At 37.1% G+C, this 27,802-nt stretch overlaps 1 pseudogene; it reads right to left on the bottom strand.

Annotated features, from left to right (window-relative positions):
• The window catches only part of LOC114053971, a 47,233-nt pseudogene that overhangs the window by 3,705 nt on the left and 15,726 nt on the right, over positions 1–27,802 (bottom strand).

Genomic DNA, 27,802 nt, shown 5'->3' with positions numbered 1-27,802 from the left:
GGAAAGGACCTACATGTGCAAAAATATTATTAGCAGCCCTTTACATGATGGCAAAATATTGGAAATTGGAAATTGGAAATCCCCATCAATTGGGGAATAGCTGAACAAGCTGAGGTATATGAATGTAATGGAATGCTATTGTGCAATAAGAAATGATGGACAGGCAGGCTTCAGAAAAACCTGGAAAGACTTGCATGAACTGATTCAAAGTGAAATAAGCAGTACCAGGAAAACATTGTACACACTGTCAGCAACATTGAGTGATGGTCAGCTATGAATAACTCAGCTCTTCTCAGCAACACAATGATCTAAAACAAGCACAAAGGACTCACAAAGGAAAATACTATCCATATCCAGATAAAGAATTGATGGACTCTGAATGCAGATGGAAGCATTTTTCCCCCACTTTCTTCTTTCTTGCGTTTTTTTTTCTTTTGAACTGTTTCTTCTTTCACAACTATGACTAATATGGAAATACTTTTACATTATAGCACACATATAAACTATATCAAATTGCCTATCATTTTCAGAAGAGGTGAAAAGAGGGAGGGTGGGAGAAAAATCTAAACTCAGAATCTTGTAAAAATGAATGCTAAAAATTTTCTTGACATGTAACTGGAGAAAAAAATGAAATATTATTAAACTTTTAGGAGGGAGAGAATTTGGAATTCAAAATTTTAAACTGAATTTTAAACATTTTACATGTAATTGGGAAATATTTAATAAAATATTTTTTTTCAAAAAAATTATTTTAGAGAGCTAGGAAAAATAGTAACAAAAATCATCTGGAAGAACAAAAGGTCAAGGATATCAAGGGAATCAATGAAAAAGAATGTGAAAAAAAGTGGTCTACACATACCAGATCTCAAACTGTATTATAAAGTGGTTAATATCAATCTAGTACTGGCTAAAAAAGTAGAGTGGAGGATCAGTGGAATACATTAGGTACAAATTACATTATGACCATAGTAATCTAGTATGTGATAAATCCAAAGATCCAAGCTTGGAACAAAAACTCATTAGTTGACAAAAACTGCTGGGAAAACTAGAAAACAGTATGGCAGAAACTAAGGATAGACCAACATCTCACACCGTACATCAAGATAAGGTCTAAAGGTGTACATGATTTACACATAAAGGGTGATACCATAAGCAAATTAAGAGAGCATAGAATAGTCTATCTGTCAGATTAATGAATAAGAGAAAAATTTAGGGCCAAAGAAGATGTAGAGAGCATTATAAAATGTAAAATAGAAAATTCTCTTTATATAAAATTTAAAAATTTTTGCACAAACAACACTAATGCAACCAAAATTATAAGGAAAACAGAAAATGGGGGGGGGGGAATAAGTATCTCTAAAAAGGCCTCACTTCTCAAATATATAGAGAACTGAATCAAATTTATAAAAATACAACTCATTCCCCAATTGATAAATAGACAAAGGATATAAACAGGCAGTTTTCAGACAATGAAATCAAAGCTGTCTATAGTCATATGAAAAAAGTGCTCTAAATCACTATTGATCAGAGAAATGCAAATTAAAGCAACTCTGAGGTACCACCTCACACCTATCAGAGTGGCTAATATGACAAAAAAAAAGGTAAATGTTAAATGTCAGAGGGGATGTGGGAAAACTGGGATACCAAAGAAATCCTCAAAAAAAGGGAAAATGACCTATTTGTACAAAAATATTTATAGCAACTCTTTTTGTTGTGGCTAAGAACTGGAAGGCAAAGGAATGTCCATCAATTGGAAAATGACTAAACAAGTTGTGGTATATGATTGTAATGAAATATTATTTGTGCTGTAAGAAATGACAAACAGGATGATTTCAGAAAAACCTAGAAAGACCTACATGAACTGATGTATAATGAAGTTAACAGAACCAGGAGAACATTGTACGCAGTAACAGCAATATTGCTCAATGAACTTAATGACTTAACTATTCTCAGCAATACAATGATTCAAGACAATCCCATAGGACTAATGATGAAGCATACTGTCTGCCTCCAGAGAAGAAGATATTCATTGAATTCAGACTGAAGCATGCTATTTTTCACTCTCTTTCTTTTTTTTTTCCCCTTTTATTTGAGTCTTCTTGTACAAAATGACTAACATGGAAATGTTTTACATAATTGCACATGTTTAAAAAAAAAGACCACTGGAAAAATGCATATTTGCTGAGTTAAAATATTGAATTGTATAATTTCTGCCTACAGTATTGGAAGTCTAAGATACAACTATAGGAGAGAGATAAAGCCATGTATCACCCCTCCCTTAACTTTGAGAAAGACGAAGCAATTTATTGGCTGATAGAGCAGCCAATAATGGGGAAAGCGTTGAATAGATCTGAACCTAGGACATGTCTGTAGGTTCCACAGTCTGGGCTCCAGGCTTTTGTGCAACAATAGGGATACAGTGAGTCAGGGAGAATAAAATTCCTCTCTAGCTGGTATTGAAAACACTGCAAAACTTAAATAAAATTAGCTCATGGATATGAGTATCTGTAGCACATACCCCAAGCAGCATCCCCCCACCTCCAATACACATACCCATCAGTCTGTGTATATGTTGTACAGTTGTGACCTCTTCCCTTCAAAGATGCATACCCTGTGGTGTACCTGAAAGAGCTCATTGTGTGAATAAAATCATAGAATTTAGCTAGAAGGGATTTAGAGATAATCTATTCTAGTCCAACCCCCTCATTTCATAGAAGAGGAAACTGAGGCCCAAGGAGGTGAAGTGACCAACCCAAGGTCACATAGCCAGTAAGTGTCAGAGTCAGAATTTGATATTCAACAGTCTCCTAATTGGTCTCTCTGCCTCACTTCTCTCACCCCTCTGATACATCCTACATACCACTGCCAAAGTAATTTCCTTAATTGCAGACTACATGACTCTCATGCTTAATCCAATTTCAGCAGCTTCCAGAGATGACTGGTCCAAGGGCACACAGTCAGTAAGTGGCAAAGCTCAAACTTGAACCTAGATCTGCTAAGTCTTACTCCAGTGTTGTTTTCACAACACCATTCAGTCTAGTGGTGTAAAAAGTTGTTATTATGATACCTCAATACTTTTGAATTATAGGATTTAGAACCACAAAGGACAGAGATTGTCTAACCAAATATCTTCATTTAGTAGAAATAGATGCAGAAAGGTCAAGGGTCCCGTTCATGTTCATCCAGCTAGTAAATGACAGATTTAAGATTCCAACCCAAGCCTACTGACTCCAAATCCAACATTTTCCATTGCCCTAAAATGCCTTGATGTCATTTGTAAAGGTTACTACTAAAATCACAGGTTCATGTAACCTAGAGTTTATGATATAGCATCAGTCTCTTCACAAAAGAGTTACAAAATTTAGAGGCTATTTTCAATTACCCAGAATTTTTTTTTGCTTAATAGTGCTTCTTGAATGAATACTTGATTGTGAAAGTCAACATTTTAGTGTGATCTATTTGAACAACCTATTGATAAAAACCACCTCTAAAGTTTCCATAAAAATATGGCTGAAGGCAAGCAAAATCATATATGAAATCCACAAGGTAATCCCCTATCCTCATGTTTGCAATTCAACCTTCTTCCTCCCTTAACTCCACCACAAGAATTTTGGAATTAGAGCCAAGAAAAAGTAGCAAAATGAGCAGATTTGAGTGTTTTCTTTTTGTGACAAAAGAAAAAGGCAACAGCCCCTGGAAGAGGGCCAAAACACCTTTATAACATAACAACTGGGGAAAAAATAGCTTCTGAATATTCAAGAGAGGGCTGGCTATACATAATAACTCTTTGGCAGAACAACTGCCCTTAAAGGATGGAAGATGGAAGACCATGTTTTCAAATGTACTGAAAATGAAAGTTTCCTTAAAATATATTTGGATCTACTAAAATAAAGCTATGATTCCCTGAAACCTGACAATTTGCAGCACAATTAACTAGACTAGATATTCAGCCAGCCCATGAACTTAGACAGGAAAAAATTACATCTTTATTTTCACCAACCTCTAATGGAAATTAGAGGTTAGTGATTGCCAACAGGGTCCAGCACAGCAAAAAGGATTAAGATTCCCTGAACCAAACATTGAAACAATAATGGGAAATAGGTGACAAAATTGACCCATGAATAATACTTGCATTTTCCCCACATAAGGAATTTTCACTCAGATATGTGTAAGGACTTTAATTTCCAGTGCTTCTAGATATCTATGACACTTTGCTTTGTAACTGCAAATTAAGACTATTTTCTGGTTGCATGGGTTTTTTTTTTCATTTAAAAAAGGGGGAAATGTTTATTTAATTTTAACTCTAGATAGTATTTTATAGTATTTTTCCTTAGGTACTCTGTACCAACTAAATTTTTATAACCTTATTTTACTTTTAAAAGTTCCTGGATTCTTTCAAGTCTCAACTAAATCACTTACCTTCTACAAAACCTTGGTATATCCCTTAAAGCTAGTGACTTCTCTATTGATTATCTGCAGTTTATCCTGTATGTGGCTTGTTTGTACATAATCACTTGCATGTTGTCTCCTCCATTAGACTGGGAGATCCTGAGGGTTGAACTACTATTTGTTGGCCTTTCTTTGTATCCTTAGTACAATAGCTGGCATATCATAGGCACTTAATAAATACTTGATGGCTTGACTAAAGTTAATATTATCTGTGATTCAAGAACTCTGAACATATAATAATTGGGTTTTACAATACTTTAAGGCTTACAAATAGCTTTCCTCACCACAACCCTGTGGAGAGGAGTGCCATACTAAGCACTTCCATGGATCTGTGGTCCCATCAATGTGGATGTTCCCTCCAACAATATAGCTTACAACACCTCCACTCATGCTCCTTATGCCTGGACCTCACCCATGCCCTCTTCTAGATCCCCTATAAAGGATCTATGCAACATGCTAGAAGCCTCTTTTTAGTTCTTTTAACATTAAGTGTGTACATGTACAACATAGGGAAGCAAATGAACACCGTGCCCTGTATCTGAAACCTGAAGACGATGGCTACAGAGGGATTCACTATTCAACAGAAATTGATGAGAAAATTGGAAAAATCTGACAGAAATCAGGTTTAAACCAGTACCTCACACCATATCACATGATAAGTTCTAAATGGATGTATGATTTAGCCATAAAGAATGACATCACAAACAAATTAGAGAAGCAAAAAAAGGAATTATCTTTGAACCTATGAATAACAGAACCGTTAACCAAACATGAGATAGAGACATGCACAGAATATGAAATCAACAATTTTGATTATGCAAATTTTAAATGTTTTTCACAAATAAAACCAAGCAGCTGAGGTTAGATGGAAAACAATTAAGAGGGGGGAGAATATTTGCTGTAAGTTTTCCAATAAAGTTCACATTTCTAAGCTATATAAGGAAATGATTCAAATTTGTAACAATAAATCCATTCTCCAATTATTAAATGGGTAAACAATATTAATAGATAGCTCTTTAGAGAAGGAAACCATGTTATCAAAAACCATATGAAAAAAGCTCCAAAATACTAATAATCATAGAAATGAATATGAAAGTAGTTCTGAATTTCCCCCTAATATACATCAGATTGGTAAAGTTGACAAAAAAAGAAAATGATTAATGTTAAAGGGTATGTGGGAAAATAGATATATTGATGAACTGTTCCTGGAGCAGTGAATTAGTCTGACCAATTTAGAGAGAGTAATTGGGAATGTGAGGTATTTGGGGGATTTCCCAATATTTCTTAAATTGTGTATATCCTTGAAACCAGCAACCCCTTTCCCAATTTTATGATAACTCTAAGTGATCAAAGAGAAAATGGACCCATGTGTACAAAAATATTTATAATATCTCTTTTTGTTAGAGCAAAGAACTAAAACCCAATCTTTTTAATAGCAGTATTCTTCTAGTAATACAATGTAGTTGTGAATCACAGAGCACCGCGGTCTCTAATGGATCAAAATTTCAAGAGATCCAAAGTGCAAAAGGAAGATTGTGGTGGATGTAAGTAGACAGTAACACATTATCAACTGTGACTTGCACATGAGAAATGACACAGAAGGTCATCATCTAGGAGATGCATCATCAGGAAAGGAGTTGGCTTGTGGGAGTGCCCTTCAACTGGAAAATGGCTGAACAAGTTACAGCATATCATTGTAATACAATACTATGTTGTTATAAAAAATGATGAAAGGAATGATTTCAGAGAATACTGGGAAGACTAGAGTGAGCTGAAAAAGAATAATTTAGACCTGTATCAATCCTAGTTTTTTCTACTAACTCATCATCAAGGCAGTAGGGTGGGGCAGTGGAGACAGCACTGAGCCTGGAAAATCTCAACTCAAATTTTACCTCAGGCACTTACTGGCTGGGTGGCCCTGGACAAGTCATTTAAACTTCTGTTTGCTTCAGTTTTCTCATCTTCAGAATGGAAATAATAAGAACACCCATTTCGCAGGGTTGTTGTGAGGATCAAAAGAGATAATAACAGTAAAGTGTAAAGCACAGGGCCTGGCACATAGTAAGCCCTGTATAAATGCTAGTTATCATGACTATTATTATTAATGACTCTACCCAACACCACAATCGGCCATGATTCAGGAGGACTAGTAATGAAGAAGATAGACACCTCTCCTGTTAGAGAGGTGATAGACTCAATATGCAGGATGAGTCATAGATTTTTGGAAATTGCCAATACAGAAATTTGATTGGCTTGACTATGCATACTTGTTTCAAAGTCTTGTTCTTTTCTTTCTTCAATAAGTAGTTACGTGTCAGGGAGACAAAATAAATGCTTATTAATTTTTCAAATTTTTAATCTAAAAAATATGTGGATACCTGTATGATACCCAAACCATCCATCTGTTGTCCATCACTTTGCAACATGGCTGCCCCACTTCCTTTGCTGATGATGAATCTGTGGGAGAATGACTTTTTGTACCACTTCTTGTGGGCAAGTCCTTGTTGATAACTGTTACACTTTACTTATCTCTACCATATATCACTTATTCACACTTTCACTTTCTTGCCATGTTGTGCCTTAATGATTGTGGTATTCTATGATTCCAGCTACATTGTATCACTGGAAGAATACTGTTGTTAAAAAAAAAGTTTTGAGAGCAGCTCAGGATTGTTCAAAGGGCATAGGATTTCTGAAAAATATCCCAGATTATTTTCTTCTTCTTAATAAATCATGGAGTCAGTTCACCATCCATCTCTCCAAGAGTCTCTCCAAGACTAATAGGCCAAATCAATGACTATTTAGTTGCATATTGTAGATCTGGGAATAATCATTCTTTATCTATATGCTTTTCCTGTGTGTATTATTAGATCAAACTCTCTAAAACATTATACTCATTTTACTGATGAAAAAACTGAGGCTCAGAGAAGGTGAAAGAGATGGAACTTGAACCAAGGACTCCTGGCTTCTAATTCTATATTCTTCCTACCATATCATTCTGCACTATTGAGTCATCCCTGGCCTTATACTTAAATGCAATAAGCATGTTTTTTCATTCCCATTTTTAATGGAAATATTAACCATTTCCCCATATTATAAGCGCAAAATCTTGAACTTCTTTGAGTTAGAAAAAACGTTTTTCTTCCTCACAGGAATATATGTATTCAGTCAATCAACAAGCAATTATTAAACACTTCACTATATGCCAAGCATTGTACTAAGTCCTCACGATACAGAGAAAGGTGAAAATATGATCTCTATCCTCAAGAAGCTCACATTCTAGGGAGGGAGATAACAAACTGCATATATACAAGATACATGCTGTGTAAATAGGAGGCTATCTTATAAGGAAGGCATTAGCAGTGGGAGTGGGAGAGGGGATGAACCAGGAAAAGCCTCTTGCAGAAGTTCAAGAGATCTAAGGTGAGTGTTGAGGGAAACCAGAGAAGCCAAGAGGCAGAGGTAAGGAAGGAGAATATTCCAGGAATAAGTGACCTCAGGAGAAAGGCATGGAGGTGGGAGATGGAGGGTTTATGTGAGGATCAGCAAGAAGGCCAGTGTCACTGTACCTCAAAGTGTGAAGAGGAGTAAAGTACAAGAAGACTGAAAAGGTAGGAAGGGACCTGGTAGTGAATGGCTTTAAAAGATGAACAAAGAGGGGCAACTAGGTGATGCAGTGAACAGAGCACTGGCCCTGGAGCCAGGAGGACCTGAGTTCAAATCTGGTCTCAGAGCAGACATTTGACACTTACTAGCTGTGTGACACTGGGCAAGTCACTTAACCCCAATTGCCTCACCAAAAAAAAAAAAAAAGAATTATATATTTGCCCCTGAAGGTAATAGGGAACCACTGAAGTTTCCTGGGTATACAGGTGAGCGAGTCAAATCTGAGCTTCAGGAAGATTATTTTGGCAACTGACCAGAACATATAATAGAAGATGAAGAAATGAGGTAAAGAGACCATGACAGGCTATTACAATAGCTCAAGGGTGAAGTGATGATGGTCCTAATCATGGTGGCATGCTTGTGAGTGGAGAAAAGGGGATGCATATGAAAGATGTTGTGAAGATAGAAACAAAAAAAAAACTTAACAACAGACTGGCCACCTGGGATGAGTACAAGTTAGGAGTCAAGAATAATAATGTGGTTGAGAGCATGGGTGACTGGGAGGATGTCAAGTGCCCTTGACAATAAAATGAAAGTTGGAAAGAGGAAAGAGTTTTGGGAAAAGATCATGAGCTCTGTATTTGGATATGTCAAGTTTGACGTGTCTATGCAGCTCCAAGTCTATGAATGTAAGATTCTATGAATATTTTATCAGCAGCATTCTGAGGATTATTGAGGGGATACTTTTCATCAACTTTCAAACCTCTTTTTTGTAACTGGAGACACTTCACAAAGATACCAAATAGATCAAAGTATACGTAGAGATACTAAGGTGTCTTCTTACCTGAATTCTGCTTTCTCATTGCAAGTAACATAGATGCCATCATTCTCACAGGTAAAGTTTTCACAGTGATTTATGTGAGGTTTCGATGGATTAATTGACACCTTTGTAGGGATAGATGATGACTCAGTGAAAAGGAGATGTGATAGATTTAAAGGAGAAAAGGGTACATGAATAGAAGTTGGTTTTTGTTTTAATAACCATGGGGTCTTAAGTTTTGGAATTGTGGGTATGTTGGAACATTTACAATCCTGTAGAAATTAAGGCTGGGTCAATCAGTCAACAATCATTGGCTGATATTAAGCACTTACTATGTTCCAGCCATGGTACTAAGTACCAGGGATACAAAGAAAGGAAAAAAAATAACCTGTCCCTGCCTTTAAGGAGTGTCCATTCTAATGGAATAAACCATAATAACTAGGTACATAGAAGATAAAAGTAGAGTAAATAGAATATAATATGAAAGGTGAGGCATTAGCTGCTGTGTTCTCCTTCACTGGAAGTCTTCAAGGGAAGGCTGGATGACCATTTGATGGGAATTTTGTTGAAGACATGGACATTCCAATGCAGAAAAACATGGTGCATGTTTTAGGAGGTTTCAGAGTGGGGAAAACTGGCAGAGCTAAATCTGTGTTTGCTCAGAACTAACACATTTTACTTGCTTTCACTAATCAATCAGAAAGTACCTGTGTTTTAAGCACTTACAATGTGCCACACACTGGATACAAAAACAAAATTATAAATGTGCAAATAATACAAGATATGGCAGAATTAATAAAACTATCAATTTTATTTCCTACAGAAACATTTATCTCCCTCCAGAGGAATAGAACAATGCTAAGGGATGCATGACAAGGGATATAATCTGGTTTTCCTTCTATTTGAACATAGGAAAGTCAAAATGTGCCAACATTTTAAATTGGGCTACCTGCTAACAATAAGATCTCTTCTTATCAAGTCTTAAATCAGGAAGATCAAAGAGTAGAGCATGTTAGAGCCAGGAACCTTAAACTACAGATAATCCCATCACCTTCACTTTACAGATAAGGAAACAGAGGCCCAAAGAGCACCCCTCCCCAGGTGTGGTGGGTGTTTCGGTGTGGATCTATAATTTCACTAGTATACAGAGGTCATAGTGAAGAAACTCCTATGAACACATATTGACAACTATTCTTAATTTATTAGCTTGGTGAAATCCCTGGCACACATAGGTTAAGGACTGTGGCCAGGATCACAAGGCCTGTATGAATAGGAAGTAGGACTTGAACACAGGCCATCTTGACTCTGATGCCAGTTCTCTATCCTCTATGCCACATTGCTTCTCACAAGGTATATTTAACATGAACTAAATTACAGCTCTAATTAACAAAACATGAGAACTATTGAAATATGAAATATACTTTGATGTCATACATAATCTCTTATAGCTGAAAAGAGAACACAGAAACTACACAGAAAGTCGCCTACTGTCACATAAAGAAAAACATTCTCAACAGCAGGGCCACCTTGTATTTACATACCTTTCACCGTCAAAGGAATGTAGACAGTATCTCCTTTGATAAAATCTCTGCTTTGTAGCCATTTCTGTGTTATGTAGGTACTAGTTCCATATCCTCGACCTCTGCTATATGATGTTCCATTAGGGAAAGTTGCCATCACGCCTACTTTGGAGGGTTTGTCCCAAAAAAAGATTTTATTATCACTATCTGAAAAAAGCCATTCATATTTCTGAGTCATGTACAGTAAGGTCAGATTTTTTGAGATTAGGAAAGCACAAATGGTACAATAATGTAAGCATAAAGTTATAAAGTAACTACATGGTGCATCTGGCCTGTGATACTTTCTCTGCCTGACCAATGGAGCTTGTTACCAACATATTTGATGCTGCAGGAATACATAGTAGATAGAACTGGCCTGTTTCATAGGTTGAGTTGATGATCACCACTGTGGTGTAACTGGAGAGTGATGCAATGTAATTTGCCCAGGATCATACAGAGAGCACTATTTCCATTATGCCATATGTTCTGACCCCAAGATGACCTCTTTTAGTTACTCAGTACTACTCAAAATGGGTTGAGGAAATTGCAAAGGAATCAATACTGACTCCATGAAAGGCAGTTCTATTCCATCCTCTGTGGCTCTAAAGATAGGACCTATATGTACAAGTGTGAATATGTGTGTGTGTGTGTGTGTACACATATATAATATATACATACATATTTACATACATATACATATGTGTGTATATATATACGTATACACACACATATACACACACAGCTACTCTTTGTGTGGTGGCAAAAAATTGGAAATTGAGGGGATGTCTGTAATTTGAGAACAGCTAAACAAGTTGTGGTACATGATTGTGATGGAATACTATTGTGTTATAAGAAATAATGAGCAGGACGGTTTCAGATAAACCTCGAAGGATTTATATGAACTCATGCAAAGTGAAGTGAGCAGAATAAGGAGCACATTGTACATAGTAATAGCAATAATTGTATAATGATCAACTCTGAATGACAGCCATTCTCAGCAAGCCAAGAAAATGCAGAAGGAGTTATGATGAAAAATGTTATTCACCTCCAAAGAAAGAACTGATGGAGTCTCAGTACAGGTTGAAGCATAATTTTTTTTCACTTTTTCTATTTTTCTTGCCTTTTTTGCAATATGTTTAATATTGAAATGTGTTTTACATGATTTCACATGTATAATTGATATCACATTTCTTGCCTTCTCAATGGGTGGGGAAGGGGGGGAGGGACCGAGAGAATTCAGAACTCAAAAAATTTTAAATAAATATTAAAAAAACAAATTTTTAAATTTAAAAAAAAAGAACATTAAAAAAAAAACAAATTCTGGCATCCAGGATTAAAAAAATAATAAAAGCAGTTCTCTTCTATTCAAGAACTGAATTATAAAACTATCATATCCAACCCTCATGTACCCAAGGTAGTTAGTTCACACCAAGAGTGGACAGTAAAGGTAAGTGACCAAGAAACAGAAATGAGACATAAATCAGAGGTTGAGAATGAGTTGGGGGTAGTAATTACCCTTTGAATCAGTCCATATTTCTCATGTGTCCACCCTTCTCATTCTAGGTTTCTCTACTGAAGCTTCTACTGATCATCATTCTTGACACCCACCTCCCCACAACTATTGCAATACTCCCTCACAAGCTCCCCTGCTCCAAAGACTCTGGGATCTAGTACTAAATCTATTAGTGGTCCCTATTAACTGACCAGCAACTTAGTGGCATTTTCATTCTTCCCCCCCCTTTTCTTTTTTCCCTCCCTCCCCACCTTCCCATTGAAATTAATATATTGTGTCAGCAGTAAAGAAAAAAAATCACAAACCAATTGTCTTGAATGGATCTGTAGTCACACTCCTCTTGTTGGACATGCACCGACAAATATCAGGATTTTGATCCAATAGCGTCATTGTGGCTTGTGTTGCCATGGACATGGCCACTGTAATTGTTCATCATTGGCTCCAGAGATCAGGGAGAAATATATCCCTACATTAGTCTGATCACTTACATTTAACTGAACCTGAAAGGCATAGCCTTTGTCAGAATAAAATGGAGGGCTATAGATGACTCCCCTTGAGCTAAGGATTTTCGTGAAATTACTTATCCTCCAGACATGATGAGGGCACCAAGTTTCTGAAAGGTTGATGTCATCAATGGAGATACCACCACCTGACGAGCCCATACCTTGAGTTCCTTCAAATACCACCCTGAATTTGTTGGTAGCTGCCAATGGTACATAATAGAGTTGCCAGCTCCCATGGGACACATCTGTAATAGAAGAGAACTGGTGGCTTTTTAAAGTGAATCAATTACCGAGTCATGTACTAATGAATAACAATAGTCCCTCACCTCCAAGACCAAACAAGTCAATAACGTTTTAAATTCAAACATTTTACTTCCAAATATTCATGCAAGATCACATGATCTGAAAGAATGTTTAAGCACATTTCTAGTAACCTACAAAATTGCCTATACTTTTCTAGGATTATAGGGCTAAATAAGAAGCCATATTCAGCAATCAAGTGTTACTTCTGCTTACAAGAATGTAAGAACTGGTTGTAAAAATTATTTCCCAGTTTTCTACTTCCTTTCTAATCTTGGATGCATTGGCTATGTTTGTGCAAAAACTTTCCAATTTAATGTAACCAAAATTATCCATTTTGCATTTCATAATCTTCTATATCTCTTGTTTGGTCATAAATCCTTCACTTCTCCATAGATCGACCAGTGTCTCTGATAAAGGCATCATTTCTAAAATGTATAGAGAACTGAGTCAAATTTATAAGAGTACAAGTCATTCCCCAATTGATAAATGGTCAAAGGATATGAACAGGCAGTTTTCAGAGGAAGAAATTAAAGCTATCTATAATCATATGAAAAAAATGTTTTAAATCACTGTTGATTAGAGAAATGCAAATCAAAACAACTCTGAGGTACCACATCACACCTATCAGATTGGCTAACATGACCAAACAGGACAATGATAAATGTTGGAGAAGATGTGGGAAAACTGGAACACTAATGCATTGTCGGTGGAGGTTGTGAAATAATCCAATCATTTTGGAAAGCAATTTGGCACTATGGCCAAAGGGCTATAAAATTGTGCATACCCATTGATCCAGCAATTCTAGGTCTATATCCCAAGGAGATCATAAAAACAGGAAAAGGACTCACATGTACAAAAAAATATTTATAGCAGCTCTTTAGTGGTGGCAAAGAATTGGAAATTAAGGGGATGCCCATCAATTGGGGAATGGCTGAACAAGTTGTGGCATATGAATGTAAAGAAATACTGTTGTACTATAAGAAATGATGAGCAGGCAGACTTCAAAAAATCCTGGAAAGACTTACATGAACTGATGAAGAGTGAAATGAGCAGAACCAGGAGAACATTGTACATAGTAATAGCCACATTGTACAATGACTGACTTTGATAGACTTGGCTTTTCACAGCAATGCAAGAATCTAAGACAACTCCAAAAGACTCATGATGGAAAATGCTATCCACATCTAGAGAAAGAACTATGGAGTCTGAATGCAGATGGAAGCATACTATTTGCTTTTCCTTTGCTGTTTTGCTTTATTGCTTCATTCTTGTGGTTCCTCCCATTAGTTCTAATTGTTCTTTACATCATGACCAATGGGAAAATGTTTAATATGAATGTATAAGTAGAGCCTATATCAGATTGCACACCATCTTGGGATGGTGAGAAGAGTGGGAGGGGGAGAAAATTTAAAATTCAAAATCTTATGGAAGTGGATGTTGAAAACTAAAAATAAATTAATTATTAAAAAAGAATGTAAGAACTAAAATTAATAATAGCTAGAATTTTTATAGTGCTTTAAGGTTTGCAAAGCACTTTACAAAAAGCTCATTTGATCCTACCAATAACACAAAAGTTTGCTGCCCATTCCCCAGTGAAAACACACAAAATACTACCAATCCTTAGAAAGATTACTTCCTGAAATCTTGCTCCCCAGAAACTCTCCCCAATATTTTGATATTTGGGGAATTTATCTGGCCTATTAGAATAGGAAAAGGGGGAATAAGCATTTATTAAGCATCTACTATGTTCCCTGAGAGGTAGGTGTTATTATTATTCCCATTTTCCAGATGAAGAAACTGAAGCAGACAGAGCTTAAATGACTAGCCCAGGGTCAAACAGGTAGCAAGCGTCTGAGACTAGATTTGAACTCAGGTCTTTGAAATAACACACTGAGTCAGAACAATGGCCTTTGTCTGATGTTCACATCACAGATTGTTTCGAAGGAATGTACCAATAGGATCATAGAGTTATAACTAGAAGGGACTGTATAGGCAACTCACTCATTTTATCGATGAGAAAGTTAAGACTCACAGGGGTTAAGTGGCTTACCCTATCAGTTAGTAAATGGCAGTGCCATAATTTAAACTCAGGTCCTTGGATCCCTAATCCATCACACTTTCTGCTTTACCATGATATTTATTTATCTCCTACAACATCATCCTCAAAGTGTAGTGATAAAAGCAGGATATTCCTAGATCTCTTTTTATAGTACTATCATGTCCTAAACATTCCATGAGTCTGTTTATATTTTGGACCTGTCTAAGAATTTTAAGATCCTATTAACTTGAAAATCCTACAGATGTATGAGTTCCTTGGAAACAAATTTGGCAAAGTTAGCACCAGTTCCCCAGTGATAATACACAGATTGCTACCAATCCTTAGAAAAATTACTTCCTAAAATCTTGCCCTCTAGCAACTCTCCCTAATGCCTTGATAGCTGGGGAATTTACCTAACCTATTGACAAACAGAAAGGAGGAACAAGCCTTTATTAACCATTTAATGTGTGCTCTGTGAGGTACATGGTATTATCCTCATTTTACAGCTGAAAAAATTAAGGCATATGGAGGTGAAGAGACTTGCCCAGGGTCACTCATAGTATCTAGGGTTGGATTTGAACTCATCTCCAGCCTCAGTGCTCCATCCACTTCTCCGCCTCTCACTCTGTGTATATAAAGGTGCTATCTCAATATAGAATTGTAAACTTGAAATGAAGAAGGAGATGACAGATCTTCTAGACCAACCCCTTTCTAAATCATTAATTTTAGCTGCAACATCCCCAAAAGTGGTCATCTGCTTTAAGATCTTCAGTGACAGGGCACTTAACTGTTTGCACCCTTTCCCCACGGCAGTCTAATCTATTTTTTTTTGTTTCCCCAATTGTCAAAAAACATTTCCTTTGGCTCCTCATAAAACCAGTCCTTCCTTATTAATATACTGGCCATCTCTCATGGATACCAACACACCTTGTGCCCTCTTGGGAGAGAAAAGCATTGTGTGATAAAGGAAAGAAGCTTTTGACATGCTGGGAAAAGGGAAGCAAAGAGCTACAGAAGGTCTCAGATCAAAGTCAAACTTAGTTTCCCTGAAAATGGAACCTCATACCTTTCATTTCATCCACTAGAGTAAGAAAGGTTTTATGAAGGGCTGTGGTATACTCCCTGATGTAGATCTTGAGCTTGACATCATTGTTACTGCTGTTGTAGTAATAAAACTGCAAGCACTGAAACACTCTGTTGGGGTAAAATAATCGACTTTCCAGGATTGCATTTCCCTCCTCGTTCACAGAGCTGCTTTTGAAGTGCATAAAGAAACAGGAACCTGGGAGAAGAGAGAAAAGAGACTTGAAGACCCTAGCTCCTAAAGGGAAATTTCATAGGTAGGTAGGTGTACTTAATTTTAATACATGAAGCCATCATAAACTCGGGATTTTTTTTCATTTCCTACAACCTAAAGTACAGTACAGAGTCAGGACCTGACTTTATATGCTAAACAAAATATTAGTCAATTGGCTACATATGTATTTAAAAAACCACACATTTACAATAGCAAAACACTATGCTTTTACATGACTCCAGGTCTAATCACAATTGGCAAGAGGGGAAACTGAGGCACAGGACTATTTTAAAAAAAAAACACTATTATGTCATTTCAAATATCATTTCAAACCCTGCCAAGGCAGCCAGGCAAAATGGGGCAGGTTCATGGGTGTGCTGATAAATATTTAACAACTAGATTTCTGTGGGGGAAAAAAACTGTATGCATGACAGATTTTTAAATTTAATCTGCATGATCATTTTCTCCATCATTTCCTTAAGTCTAGAAATTCAACAGAATAAACAAAAAAAATCAGGCTCTGATTTGGAATGTTCGTTGATTTCTGAAGCATGAATGTTCACACCAAAAATTTGGCTCCAGGTCGGAGATTCTTCCAAATCTACATACCCATTCTTCTTTCAGAAGGAAAAGAGGTGCTCTATGGAACAGTGCCTCTAAGGACACACCATCAGGAATAGGAGAAAGGAAGAAGGGAGATCAAACAAGGAGAGGAGTTTATCACACCGGTTAACAAGTAGTTTCCACCCAACCATTTTGGAGAACAATTTGGAAATATACCCAAAGGGCTATAAAAATGTGCATGCCCTTTGACCCAGCAATAGCCCTTCTAGAGCTATACCCCAAAAAGATCATAAAAATGGAGAAAGGACCCACATGTATAAAAATATTTATAGCAGCTCTTTTTGTGGTGGCAAAGAATTGGAAATTGAGGGGATGCCCATCAATTGGGGAATCGCTGAACAAGTTGTAGTATATGAATGGAATGGAATTCTATTGTTCTATAAGAAATGATGAACAGGCTGACTTCAGAAAAACCTGGAAAGACTTGCATGGACTAATGCTGAGTGAAGTGAGTAGAACCAGGAGAACATTGTACATAGTAGCAGCCATGTTGTGCAATGACTGACTTTGATAGGCTTGGCTCTTCTCAACAATGCAAGGATATAAGACATCTCCAAAAGTCTCATGATGGAAAATGTTATCCACATCCAAAGAAAAAACTATGGAGTTTGAATGCAGATCAAAACATACTATTTACTATTTTTTTCTTCCGTTTTGTTTTGTTTCCTCTTTCTTGTGGTACCTCTTTTTGGTTCTAATTCTTCCTCACAACATCACTAATTTGAAAATATGTTTAATAGGAATGTATATGTATAGCCTATATCAGATTATGCGCCGTCTTGGGGAGGGAGGTGCAAAGAGAGGGGGAGAAAAATTTAAAACTCAAAAGCTTATGGAAGTGATTGTTGATAAATCAAAACAGATTAATAAAAATTAACAAAAAAAAAACCAAGTAGTTTCTACAACTGCATATACTATGGTTAATTCAAGCCAAGGATTTGAATATCCTCTCAGGAAATGTAAATGCACCACAGTTCTGAGGATTACAGAAATAGTGATGGTGAAGAAAATAAAGCCCTTTGATAGTCTGCCCTGATTCGCACTCTTCCTGAATTCTTGTGTCCTACTAGCTAATCCTGATGATGAAAATAATAATAGCTAAGATTTATATCATGCTTTCTGTGATGTGTGCACTGCGCTAAGAACTTTACGGCTCTCTGACTTAGTCCTCACAGCAACCCTGGGAGGTCGGCGCTATCATCATCTTTATTTTACAAATGAGCAATCTGAGGCAATTAAATAACTTGCTCAGTGCCACATAGTCAGTAAGCATCTGAGGCCAGACTTGAACTAAGGTCTCCCTGACTCCAGACCAAGTGCTCCATCCATTGTGTCATCTGGCTGAGGTAACTATATAATTGAAGGAATAAGAAAAGAGGACACCAAAAACCTTAGTGATCTAGAGCTGCGAAGTATCTTACACACCATCTAGTCCAGGCCCTTCACTTTACATATGAGGGAAATGAGGCATAGAAGGATTAAGAGAATTCCCAAAGACAAAGGTAGGATTTGAACCTAGGTTCCCTAACTTCAGATAGGCATCCCCATACACCATGTTGCCTCCCTTGAGTTCTATCTTCACATGCCAATGGAGAAATGTGGGATAGGATGAATCATTGCTCCATGCTCAGGGAAATGCCTGCCTCAGTTTTCCTTGTGAACCATCCAGTCCAGAAGGGTCCAAATTGTATGAATCATTTATCTTTTTTGAGCCTCAGTTTTCTTGTTTATAAAAATCCTCAGATTTACAAAACTGTAAAACTTGGGCTAGAGGCACTCAAAGTTTATTTCTGCTCTAATATACCATCACTACAATTCTACTTACTCAGCCTTCTGAGGAAAATTTGCTGCTGGAAGATCATGGGGCTGGTCAGAGGGGGTTATTTGCTTCTTAATTAGCTACTTAAGAGTTGCTTTGTAAGTTTTTGCTCAACACCAGCTATGTTCAAAGCGAACACTAAGATGTGATGAAATATGGTCCCTGCCCTTTGGGAGTCCATATTTTATGGAAAAGGCAATATTAGAAAAAAATCTTAACAAATTATTTCTGATTTCAAGTAATAACAATTCCAAAGCACAAGGAAAAGAAAAACAAAAACCCTAAGTTCAGAGACTTGCTTCAGTCTGCCCCTCTATTTTTAACCTTCCCATTTCCCCCTCCCCCCAGAACACAAGAGCAATTTGCTCTTTCACCTATCGTATTCTCCCCCAACTACCCAATGATTGTCCTGCGAAGTTTAAGAAAGGGAACTTTGAAGGCCCTCTCCAGACTCCAGACAGCTTATAAAGAAGTGATTACTAAAAGCTTTATGATGGAAAGAGCATTGTCTCAGCAGCCAGAGGACATGGATTTAGATTCCACCTCTGACACTGCCCCTGTGACCTAAGTAATCACTTATTTCCCCTGCACCACAGTTTACTCAACTGAACAAGATGGCTCCTGAGACCCCTAGAGTCTTAAGATTCTGGCCTTCTCAGTGTCCTGACCTGACCATTAGAACTAGTATAATGCCCTAAGTTTTAGCATCTGGTTTTACCAGAAACAGACGTCAAGTGTGGGACTAGAAATGTGGTGTTTTAAGACAATGTTAGCCCAAACCAAATTGCAAAGGGAAATGTGCAACAGTTAGAATAAATGAAATGTCATCTGCCAAGGTTTTTCCTTTTCTTTGATCATGTGAGAAGATCAGATTTTTTTCAAAGAACAGTAAAACACACAGTTTAATCTCACTCACACACATAAACACACACACGCACACCCATGTGTGCATGCACAAACACAGCCACGTCTTTTCTCCAGGAAATTACAAGCTATTCATTTCTCCTCTTCTGGCTCTAAAGGATCTAGTCATAACCTATGGAACTGCAAAGAAAAATTCCTCTACCATCCATCCTTTCTCAGATAATTCTGCCTTCATATTGGGCCTGTTGCTTGATGCAAACAGAATTGTCTGATCTAAATGAGCAGGCAGACAACAAAATGCAAGCCCCGATTTGAACTGAATATAAAGAGGGCTTAAGACTGGTTCCTTCCCTTCCCCTTCCACCTTTTTTCCTTCCCACTCACTTATCCCTTAGTAGAACTCCTGGGGAATGGGCAGAGTCCACAAGTACCCATCCCCTCCCATGTTCCCTCCTACACACACACACACACACACACACACACACACACACACACACACACACACAAATGTATGTACACATAGGAACACAATTGCTGAAGAAATCTCTCCTCAGGTTGGAAGCCCAGGATCTGAACTATAGACCAAAGATCTGGGGCTGGAAGGGACCTCTGAGGTCACTGAGTCCAACCCTCTCATTCTACAAATGAGAAAACAGATTCAAAGAAGTTGAGTGATTTATCGGTAGTAAAATCACAGGTGGGATTCAAACCCAGAGCCCTACCATGCCAGAGTCCCTGTCCTTTCCACCTCATCACTGTCTGAACTCACTGAGATGTTGCAGTTGCAGGAAACTAAGGGAGAAGACTTTAATCATTTTAATTTGCTGCAGCAACAAGTCAAATTCCAAAACTGCTCTTAATATGAATTTAAAACTTGATAATAAGTCTAATAAGACTCATAGAGCTTAGAAATAAGACGCCATGCTGTCTTTAGACAACATTTACCTTTTTCCATTAGAGCACCAGCCTGGTGTAGGAGATAAACTTCCTAGACTGGGAATCAAGAAGACTTGGATTCCCATCAGGCCTGTGGCACTGGCTACCTGTGTGACCCTGGACATGTCACTCAGACTCTGTGAACATTAATTTCCTCACCTGTAAAATGAAGAGGTTAGACTAGATGCCCTCTAAGGTCCCTAGCAGCTCTAAATCTATAAGCCTAGGGCATAACTAAGCTAAAGACAAATGCTAAGAGGTCTGCTGAAGAAAGCAAACTATGTAAGAGCCAACTCTGGTTGTTACCTTTGCACTTATCCAGGCTTGATTGATCAGTGTCAGGCCCACCAGGCACCTGAGAAACCCTTCGCCAGTCACCATTATCTTCTGAGCCTTGAATCATGCCGCAAATATTTTCCAGTTCAAAATCACATGAATCCATAAAGGTTATGGAAGAAGCTACAGAAGGCAAAAATCATTGAATGATTCTCTAGTTAGGAGGTAACCTGTTTTTCGTTCAACGAGTGATTCAGTTGAGTAATAAGGAAGGCATTGAGGGGGAAATGGAAATCAGCAAGTCTTGGGCAGTAAGTTGAGTGCCCTGAGGAGCTCTGATAATGGCAGCTCACACAGCCAACATAGAAAGGAAAGGTTGGTAAAGCTGCCCTAACTTGGAAATATTATTAAGGGATATGTTGAATCAATGCCTACTTCTTTCTATCTTCCTCAAATTACTGAGCTGGCTGAGTAACAGCCCAGCTTCTTACATCTTTTTCCTCCATCTTCCATCCTTCAATCTTCTATCCATTTCTCCTTAGGAATTTGTATATTTCATTGTCCTCCAAGTACTGTCTTAAAACTGTTTTCACTATGTCAAATACACCTATTTCTGACTCTGTAGCAGTCCTTCCAAAACCTGTCAGGTAGATAAATCCTGGTGCCAAATTGACATTTCCAAGGGCAAATGTAAGTCTATACTCCACAATGGGTCAAATATGTTTCCAACCAAAAAGATCTATTTAGAAGAAAAATACCACTGAGTCTTCCTTGTAGCCACATAGTATTTAAGGGAGTCAGTGCAGCATAGTGGCTAGAGGGCTAGCTTGGAAATCAGGAATATATATGGTCAAGTCCCGATTCTGACCCATAAGGCTTGTGTTAGTCAGTCAGGCAGTCCACCAATATCAATTGCTATAAAGCACCTCCTACATGCCAAACATTGTGCTAAGCATTAGGAACACAAAGAAAGGAAAAAAACAAAAATTCCCTGATCTCAAGTCTAATGAGAGTTACTCTAGGCAAATAATTTTGCCTCTCAGTACCCCATGGCACCACTCTAAGACTATAAATTGTAGGAGGAGGCATTGAGCTATATTGGCAGGGAGAATTTTCTCACTAGGAGGGAGCCAATTAAAGCTCATTCCAATAATCATGGTCCAATAATAGCTCACAGTTATGTGGTGATTAATAGTTTACACAGCATTCCTCACAATAAATCTGTGAGGATGCTGATAAAAAATATCACCTCTAATTTATAGTAGAGAAAACTGAATTAAGTGACTTGCCCCAAGTGACATGGCTAATAAATGCAGGGCCACAACTTAACTCTTGGTTTTCTGATTTCCAACCTACTGCTCCAAACTGCCTACCTACAACACCATGTTGCAACAATGCAAATTTAATTCCAAATCTTCTCCTCTCATTTTTCATTACGACTAAATTTTTCCTAATTGCAAGAACCAAACAGATTGAAACTTTTCCCCACAGAACAGGAGGAAACAGCCATGGTTCCATAGAGGCCAGGGTACTTACAGCAGTTGTAGCGTCGATGCAGTCTTTCGATGTCATAATCGCTGAAATCTATGCGCTGTCCAATCACATCCATGAAGTCAGGGTTTCTTGTTATAATTGTTGGTTCTGTTCCCCTTTGGAAGGCAGATTTGGAGTAGTGCATCAGAGATGTGTAGTCATAGGGAACATTCAGGGATTCTATTAGCTCTTCACTAAAAGATAGGAAATTTAACTCTGTGCCTAAAATAAATATAAGATAAATTATATCAATGATATAAAATTAAAAGTATGAATAATATTAAATTTTAAATGCTTAATGGTTATGAACCTTAGGTTATCTTACAGCAAATACAAGGTCGTTGTGAATAATGTTTTCTTTCATGGTTCTATTTTGTGCCCATGTCTAGTTTCATCAGTATTCGAGGCTCCCAGTGAGGAAACTTCTCCCACTAGTGCAGATCAGCAACTTAGTTCTAACTTATGACCTTAGAGAATTACTTGGGGACATGAGAGGTTAAATGACTAGCCCTTGGTCATGCAGCTAGTGTGGGTTAGAGGCAGGTCTTGAGTTCAGGTCTTCCTGACTTTCAGGCCTACACTCTATCCATTATGCCATATTGTGTGGTACTAAATGATATAATGTTTCCGTGTGTGGCATGCACATGCTTCATATGCGATACAACATAAATGTATTTTACTTGACTATAACTATTTTGTTACCAAAGTAGGGATTTTCTTAGTGCTCCTAAAGAACAAGAGCTGTCATTTGCTTTTCTTTGCTTCCCCAGTGCCTGGCACATAGTAGGTGCTTAATAAATGTTTTTTGACTGCTGGAGTGTTGTGGGAGAGTAATGGGAATTCTAAGGGGGTAGTGATAGTGATGCAAAAGAAGAAACATTAAACTTTTTTTGAATACTCAGGAGAGAATAAAGGAAATTCAGAAAGGGAAATAAAGAAGAATGGCAGTGTTGTTACTACCACATTAAATAGCATACATACTTAAAAAAAACAAGCTTTACATGGCAGATTCATGGTTTCATATGAAACCAGGCTCATTCATTTTATGTCCTTTGAATATGAAAATTATTATGTTTGTTGATATCAGTCAAGTTCATAATAAAACTTTAAAAATAAAAATATGTGATATGGATACATTCTGAAACTAAAGAACTGACATCTATATTGTGCTTTATAATTATAATGCACTTTCAATACAATGTCATTTGATCCTTAATGTTTCAGCGGCATACATAGTATAATACATGCTGTCTGAATAATGGGTTGGACTACATGGTCACTGATCGTCACTTCAAATCCTCCAATTCTGTGATCTCCAACAGCTGTTTAACTTTACTTAGCTTTAGTTTCCTCATTCATGAAAAGGGAATATGTATTATACTTACATTATATCATTATTATGCTGGAATATTTATTGGAATATTATTATTAGCTGGAATTCAAACTTAAATATTTTGATTTCTAAACTAATGCTCTTTCCATTCTATCCTTACTACTCTCAGGTCATTTCTAGCTCTGAAGTTTTATGATTCTATTATACCATATACTTTCTGCCATGGTTCCAAAATGGATTGGGTCCTGGCATTGGGACTAGGAAGGTCTAGATTCAAGTATTACCATTGACATGAGCTAATTATGTAATAATGGACAAGTCACTTAAACTCTCAGTGCTTTCAGGCAACTCTCTAAGATAATAAGTTTTAGACAAGTTGCTGATCTGCACCAGTAGATGGATTTCCCCCAATGATGAAACATAGCTCCTGACTCCCCCCAAAGAAAGGAACTTATTATTTTATGAAAAGCCTAGGATTATGGTATCATGAGCATATGTTGACTTTCATCACACTTCAAATCTTAAGCATCCTCGTTTAGCTCCTAAAAGAAAGTTGCATTGGTCAGTACCATAAGTCATTGAATGACAGCAAAGATACTTTAAACCCAAAGATATTCAGGAACAAAGGTGAACCAGCCCTAGAAGTGTGACACAAAGGTCCATCCTTAAGCTCCAATATCAATGGATATTGTAATAACCCAGTCCCCTCTTTCCCAGTTAGCACCAATCCAGTGAAAGGAAGTTCTGGCAGAGAGGTACCAATAAGAGTTGGTAACAAAAGTGGAATTCTTGGAACATAATGCTGAAAGGTAGGAAGGGAAGTATTGAAATATAGAAAGTAGAATATACTGAAAATCATATTGGAAAAGTTAAGACCATTGGCACATAAAAATGAAGGGGTATGAGGAGGTGATGATGGGATATGTAGCACACAGAAGATTATGAAAGGAAGGAGCATCAGAAAGGAATGACAGAGTCAGGAGAATTTTACAGTGAAATAACACTTTCTGAAATGTGATTTATACATTACTTCAATGATTCAATAAGGTTTCATCACTTTAGGTTCTCCCTTCACCACCATAGAACTCAACCCCACAAGTATCTGAGTAGATTGTCTTCATGAGTGACTATAGTTGGAAAATTCATCTCCAAGGGGGTGACCCTCTGGTGATACTTAGCTCAGATACTCCATAAGTAACCAACCTACACTCACTGCCAGGATCCTACTCAAGAATTGTCTACCTTGAAGTAAAGCCAAGATGGCAGAGTAGAGGGAGAATTTTAGCCAAACTCTCCCAACATTCCCCTCCAAATAACTTTAAAATAGGACATCAAATTGAATCCTGGAGCAGCATAACCAACAAAAGGTCAAAGTGAGACATTTTCCCAGTTCAGGACATAGGTCAGAAGGAGAGGTCTGTGGCACCATGGTAGGGACTTGTTGGGAATACATTTTGGTGGTAATACCATCTGTTGACCCTGGAGGCAGCCGTAGTGATGGCAAAAGTAGGAGCAGTAGTACCAGGAGTTCTCATTATCTGGAAAATGGTAAAGGGACTGGACACCTGGTAAGAAAGTTATTACAGGGGACCCCCTTGTGGGCACTGGGTACAGGACATGGCACCATTTGCAAGCTCTAAAGCCCATGACCCAATTCCAGGTCATAGTTCCAAGGCAGAGAGGCGTACTTGTGGTTGCAAAAGAGCAGGAGCCCAAATTCCAGGTAGCAGTTCCAGGGCAGAAGAGCAGGGGTCTAGTTTCTGGTCACAATTTGGGACAGAAAAGAGTCACTAATGCTTGTTGTCAAAAGGGAGCAGGTGTGTTTCCTGGATTGGGGCTAGAACCCAGACCAGAAGAGAAGTAAACACACATCTCCTTGGATCATATCACCTTGGAAGTGCTTAAAAGTTATAGACCCCCAGAACTAGATGTGAAAACAGAAGGGAAAAAAAAGCCTGATAATTGGGACAGTGACCCCATCCCAGAGGTAAACAGATTGCAACTCTAAAATAAAATTCAAGATCAAGTTAAGGTTGGAAAAATAAGGAAACAACAACGGCAAAAGAACCTGAAAATAACAATCTGCTATGGTGAAAGGTAAGTTCAAGACAGAAAATCTGAAGAAGACAATAACATGAAAATATCTAAAAGCAAAGTCTCAAAGAAAAATGCAGATTGGACAAAAACTCAACAAGAACTCATAGAAGAGTGAAAGAAAGATTTTACAAAAGCAAAAGATAACTTTTAAAAGCAAAAAAAACAAACAGAAGAAAATGAGAAAAGAAATGAGAGTAATATGAGAAAATATGAAAGGAAATTAATAGTTTGGTAAAAGAGGCACAAAATCTCACTAAAGAAAATAATTTCTTAAAGAATGGAATTGGACAAATGGGAAAAGAGATTTTTTTTAAAAAAAAAAGCTTCACTGAAGAAAATAATTCCTTAAGAATTAGAATTTGTCAAGTAGAAGCTAATGACTCCACGTGACATCAAGAAACAATAAAACAAAGTAAAAGAAATGAAAAAATTGATCAGAAATACAACTGACCTAAAAAATAGATTAAGGAGAGATAATTTAAGAATTATTGGACCACCTCAAACTCATGAGCAAAAACAGACACCAGCCACCATATTTCAAGAAACTAAATAGCAAAACCTCTAGATCTAGAATTGTAGGGGAATATCTAGATATCTAGAACTGTAAGGAAAAATAGAAATTAAAGGAAGCTATTTATAAATTCCTGATAGAGACCCCAAAATGAAAACTCTCAGGAATATTGTAATTAAATTCCAGAACACCCAAGTCAAGGAGAATGTACTACAAGCAGAAAGAAAAAAAAAACTATTCAAATATCATAGGGCCAGAGCCAGGATCACAAAAGATTTAGCAACTATCACAATAAAGGAGTGGAGGATTTCAAATATGATTATTGGGAGGCAAAGGAGCTGGGATTACAACTAAGAATAATCACTCAAAGGAAGGTGGAAAAATTGGGACTCTAATGCACTGTTTGTGGAATTGTGAACTGGTTCAATGAATCTGGTGAACAATTTGGAACTACATCCAAAAAGCAATATAATTATTCATTCCCTTTGATACAGCAACACCTATACTACATTTGTATCCCAAAAAGATCAAAGAAGAAGGGGAAGGATCTGTATGTACAAAAATATTTATAGAAGCTCTTTTTGTGATGGCAAAGAATTAGCAATTGAGAGGATGCGCATCATTTGGAGAATGGCTAATCAAGTTGTGGTTTATGATTGTGATGGAATACTATTGTGGTTCTGAGAAATGATGAACAGGATGCTTTCAGAAAAAGTTGGGAAGACTTTTATGAACTGATACAAAGTGAAATTAGCAGAATCAGAAGAACATTGTACACAGTAATAGCAATATTGCACAATAATGAAGTATGAATGACATCTATTTTCAGCAATACAATAATCCAAGATAACTCCAAAAGGACTTGTGATGGAAAATGCTATCAAACCCCCAAGAAATAACTGATGGAATCTGAATTAAAATCAAAGCATATTTTTTTTTGCTTTCTCTATTTTTGAGGGGGTTTTGTCTGTTTTCTTTTGAAACATGGCTAATATGGAAATATGTTTTGCATGACTTCATATGGATAACTGATATCAAGTTGCTTGTCTTCTCAAGGAGAGAGGGAGTAATGGGAAAGAAAAAAAATAATTTGGAACCCAAAACTTTGAAAAAATTAATGTTAATTTTTACATGTAATTGAGAAATACTTAATGAATTAAATATTCTTTAAAAAAAAATAACCTGCCTAGCATAACTAAGCATAACACTACAGGAGGGAAAGTGGATATTTAGTGAAATAGGGGACTTCCAGGCATTCCTGATGAAAAGACCAGAGCTGACTATAAGGACACACACAAAGTTACAATAAAGTTATGGAGAAGAATTTATTATGCTTCAACTGATGTAAAAAAGGCAGGAATACAAAACATGATTTCAGAGATGCAAAAGCAAAAATAGACCTAATTAAAAGAGATAATCAAAGAAACTACATTTTGTTAACAGATACCATAAATAATGAAGTACTAAACAAATAGGTAACAAATGGCATAGTACCCAAATTTCTAAAGGAAAAATTTAATGAGTCACAGGAGGAAATAGACTGTGAAACTATGCTAGTGGGGGACCTTAACTTTTCCCTCTCAGAACTAGGTAAATCTAAAATAAATACGAAAAAAAGTTAAGTAGATGAATAGAATTTTAGAAAAGATAGATATGATGGACCTTTGAGCAATGCTGAGTGGGAATATAAAGGCATATACCATTTTCTCACCTGTATATGG

This window comes from Vombatus ursinus, unplaced genomic scaffold (assembly GCF_900497805.2).
Source record: "Vombatus ursinus unplaced genomic scaffold, bare-nosed wombat genome assembly UNPS02014812.1, whole genome shotgun sequence".
In the NCBI taxonomy this organism is placed as follows: Eukaryota; Metazoa; Chordata; class Mammalia; order Diprotodontia; family Vombatidae; genus Vombatus; species Vombatus ursinus.
Note: the sequence above shows the minus strand (reverse complement) of the source record. Positions and strands in the feature narration are given on the sequence as shown.